We start from the raw sequence: 5000 nt of genomic DNA, 5'->3' as shown, positions 1-5000 counted from the left end.
GTGTTAGGGTTAGGGTTAGGGTCAGGGTCAGGGTTAGGGTTAGGGTCTAGGGCGGGTTAGGGTTAGGGTCAGAATTAGAGTTAGGGTTAGGGTCTGGGTCTGAGGCAGGTTGAGGTCTGGGTCTAAGTCTCGGTCTGGGGCTGGGTCAGGGTCTGGGGATAGTGCTAGTGCTGGGACACTGGTAGGGGAACTTTATTTACCTCATTTGCACCCAGAATGGCTATTTTAGTGTGTCGACTGGGAATGGATATTTTGGTCATTCAGTATTCAGAGATCCTTGAGACTCCTTTGACCAAGAGCCTTTCAGTCCAAGTACCACTGTTTGTGTGGACCTGAGAGTAGTGCTTTGGAGGCTGGAAGTTTGTGTTGGGAGCCATACTTGGAAGACCATTGTGGAGGTCTCTGTATAGCCTGGTCAGAAGTGTAGGCAGCCAGGGAAAGCCTTTTGGCACCAGTCATTTAGCTTTGGGACTATTATTATTGAATTCAAAAGGTTCTGGGGTTCATTGTGACATACATCCTCAATGTGGGTGGGAACACACACACACACACACACACACACACACACACACACACAACGCTCCCATTGTGAATGCCATGGCCCCTTGGCAGATAAGGCCTGGTTAGCACCATGCTTATCAGGAGTAGGTACTCATCTGCATGATTTGTTTCCCTCAAGTGCCTGATAACATAATCTCTAAAGGATTCACACCCATGAACCAATACTGGTGTTGATGGTTTGGGTTCTCTATGGACAGAGAGGGAGAGAGAGAGAGAGAGAGAGAGAGAGAGAGAGAGAGAGAGGAGAGAGAGAGAGAGAGAGAGAGAGAGAGAGAGAGAGAGAGAGAGAGAGAGAGAGAGAGAGAGAGAGAGAGAGAGAGAGAGAGAGAGAGAGAGAGAGAGAGAGAGAGAGAGAGAGAGAGAGAGAGAGATGGGGGGGGCGGCATTTATCTGATTAATGGCATGGACTTACTCACTTCTCACTCACCAAGTCCAAAGCAACAATGTTAAACCCGTTGAACTTGTGAGTGGCCCTATCACCGTTAAAACACTGCTTCCAGACTCACCAGATGACCATGAACCTACTCCGGCTGGCTTTCATGTGTGCATCTATTTGACTGTTGGAGAGGAATCAGAGAGAGCAGGCGAGAGACACACCACACATGGACACAGTTACAGTATGTTAGCTCACACAGTCCGTAGATCAGAGCTATCATGAGACGAATCAGCCGTCCTTGGTATTCCCACAGCGAAAACACACAACCTGCACATACCAGCCATATCCCTGGATCCCTGGATCCTGCCTCTGCAAAACCGGAATAATATTTAGCCTCAGAATATTCATTACATGGACCGATTGTTAGTGGTATAAGGGAATAATACTGACTTTCTGCTGGCATGTTATGTTTTCTGTTCACCTGATTTTGAAATGTCCACTGATGGTTGCAGGAATGCATACATTTATTAGATTAGATTAGATTCAACTTTATTGTAATTGACAATACTAGAACAATACTAAGACAACGAAACGTAGTTTGTAGTTAGTGCAAATGGTGGCAGAGGGGCGGCTGTGGCTCAGGAGGTAGAACCGGCATCTCATAATTGCAAGGTCTGCAGCTCAGCGGTTCGAACCCCGGCTGGCCACATGTCAAGGTGTCCTTGAGCAAGGCACTGAACCCCTAATTGCTCCAGGGTCGCCGTCTATGGCGGACCCCTTGCCTAGAGCATAAAATACCAAATTCCAACAATTGACTGACGACTGACAAGTTGATTGCATGGAAATAAAATAAATAAATACAATTAGAGTGCAAAAGACATGATTATGTAGACAGTGACACTATACAGTATTACAGTGAGTATAAGTAAATTAATATGAAAGGTACAGTATATGTGCAATGAATATCAATATACAGTATGAAATGTATCTCTGTCTTAAATGCCGCAAAAAAGGCAAACACTCATCCAAATGATAGTATCTAGTGCTGGGGAAAGTAATTAAGAGCTAACAAAACAGTCACACACAGTGTAGAGGATGGGAAGTGGGGTTCTAGCAATAGCGACAAGTTAATCAATCAACACAGTCTCCAAATGATTACGTTTTTGGGGGATTGTTTCCGTAGACCAGGAAATACGATCTAGGGGATCGTATTAACTGCGTTTGACCATCTATTTTGACGTAAGATACGTCAAAGAACGTAAGATATAGAAGAGCTACGTGAATTACCACTTGCGTTTGGAATTATGACTTGCGTTGGCAGTAGTCATTCACTTGCACTGCTTTTGTCCTCCTCAAGCTGAAAATGAACGAAAAAAACACCAGAGCAGCTTTGCTCTCTCACAGGGGACAAGTAAGACTAGGACAGAGTATCAAGAACAGTCGGTTCGTTCAGGGACAAGAATTGATTGATTGATTGAAAACTTTATTAGAAGATTTGCAGAAGTAGGTACATGAAAGTACATATTACATACAAGGTCAACTAACAGGATAAAAACCCAAGAAAGCCACTGGCTTATTTCAATTGGGGTCCTTGATTCTCAATTCATCGTTACATGTAAGACAGACAAAAAAGCTAGTACTATCTACAAGATAATACAGACAAATAACTATTACTATCTACAAGATAAACACACATCCATCATGGGAAGAACAATACAACAAAACATAAGGTATGTACAGCGGGTAGGACAGGTGGGGACATACACCACAGGTGGGGGCGGGGGACAAAACACAAAGTATGTACAGTGGGTAGTTCGGGTCTTTTAATCTGATTTTTGATTTAGAGGGTCCAGTTACGGATTGCAGCCTCCTGTAAATGTTTTTTGAGAGTGGTTTTGAAGGTGGGCAGTGTTTTGCACTCCTTTAAGATTATAGGAAGGGCGTTCCACATTTTTACTGCATAGTTTGCAAACGAGTTTAACCCCTTGTTTGTGGTGCAACGCGGTTGAACGTGGTTCGTGGAGCTTCCTCTGGTGTTGTATGTGTGGACGTTGTTCACTTTTTGGAAGTATGTTGACAGGTACTTGGGTGTCTTTGTGGTGTAGCGTATCTTGAAGACCAGGCCCAGTGCAAGCTGCTGCACTCTGTCAACTACTCGTAGCCAATCAAGGCTCAAAAAATGAGCAGCGGTTAGATGTGTCCTAGGGTTGAGGCCTAGCAGAAGCCTAACCAGTTTATTTTGGGCTGTCTGGAGTCTTGTTTTATGGGCCTTTGTGGTTCTATAGTACCATGATGTTACGGCATAGTCGAAGTGACATTGAATGAGAGCTCCTGATAGGGTCCTCAGTGTGTTTTTACTGACAAGTGAGGATATCCTGTACAAGAATCTAGTTCTATGGTTCACTTTTTTGATTACTTTTGCTGCCATTTTATCTCCGGAAAGATTTGCCTCTAAGATGGAGCCCAGGTATGTAATATCCTCTTTTCTTGTGATATTAATGTTACCCACTTTTATTTTAAAATTTTCAGCCTTTCTGAGTTTAGATGGGGATCCGTATAGGATGGTTTCAGTTTTACCTAGGTGTATTGATAGTTTATTGTCAGCTAGCCAGATGCAGATTCTACTCAGTTCAGTGCTTAGCGCTTTTTCCACCTGCAATATGTCCCTGTCAGAGACCAGCAGAGCCGAGTCATCCGCGAACAGGAACAAATTGCAATCACATGCTGATGACATGTCATTCACATATATTAGGAACAGTAAAGGTCCCAAAATGCTTCCTTGTGGAACGCCGCAGAAAGAAAGAAGAGAGAGGGAGAAACGTGTACCGTGTGTAAGCACAGTCCTGTTTTCTCTCCTTATCTTTGGCTTTGTTAAAACATTCGGAAACAAAACTCTGAAACCAGTGAAAATGTCGAGCCACAATCCATTCAATAACCTCTAACCCTGTGTGTCCGGGCAACAGCTTCAATCTTCTACTCAATGTGACAGGAAATCATGTCCATTTCCTCTGTCTTGAACTTGTCTTTAACCTACGTACTGTATATTCAACCTTTAACTGTGAGAAATCAATTCTGATCTGAATGTCCTTGCCTGGCTATAAAGCTATAGGATACATGAACAAATGGAAGTCTTGTCACTTCAGTTTGGCGGTGACTCAGCACTATTGTGATTCTGACCGTCGTACCCATTGCATCATGGGCAGGTTACAGTACCTGTCTACTGAATGTGGTACGGGGGACTTTAACGTGGCGTGGGCAGAGAGAGAGAGAGAGAGAGAGAGAGAGAGAGAGAGGGAGGGCCAGATACAATCCATACCCTGTGCTGTGATAGCGTAGTATGTTTTCCCTCGGCCAAGCCTGTGACAGAGAGAGAAGTGGGTGAGAGTGCCCATCAGTCACAGGGAACATGGAGGATTGCGTCATCATCACAGGCAGAGAAATGAACAGTCCTGGCCAGTAAACTGGCCTTTAATTGCTTTGCAACTGAGAACACATTGCCCTGGAAACAAGGGCTCATTGTAAGCTGCATGGTCATCTCAAAACACCTCATGTTTTTTAACACACCACACTCCCCCCCCCCCCCCACACACACCCCTTTACAGAAGCTTGGAAATGTTAAGAGCAAACAAAAAATACGTTAATAGTATTTGTATGGTGCCTGATGTTATATACACACGCATACACAAGCACGCGTGCGTGCGCACACACACACACACACACACACACACACACACACACACACACACACACACACACAGTAAAATCAATAGCAGTGAATTTGTTGTGGTCCCATAACTTGCAGGCATATCCCACAGCAGGAGATTCACATCATGTTCACTTGACTCTTGCATCAGATAAAGAGACATTGTTTGAGTGTGCAGAGAGCTGCATGATGAGGTATGAAATATGGGTATAATATGTGTGTGTGTGAGTGTGTGTGTGTGTGTGTGTGTGTGTGTGTGTGTGTGCGGCCACGTGTGTGTGTGTGTGTGCGGCCACATGTGTGTGTGTGTGTGTGTGTGTGTGTGTGCGGCCACATGTGTGTGTGTGTGTGTGTGTGTGT

Source organism: Nansenia antarctica (genome assembly GCF_963989245.1).
Source record: "Nansenia antarctica genome assembly, chromosome: 6".
Classification (NCBI taxonomy): domain Eukaryota; kingdom Metazoa; phylum Chordata; class Actinopteri; order Argentiniformes; family Microstomatidae; genus Nansenia; species Nansenia antarctica.
The sequence above is the reverse complement of the archived record's forward strand: the minus strand, read 5'-3'. Positions refer to the sequence as shown.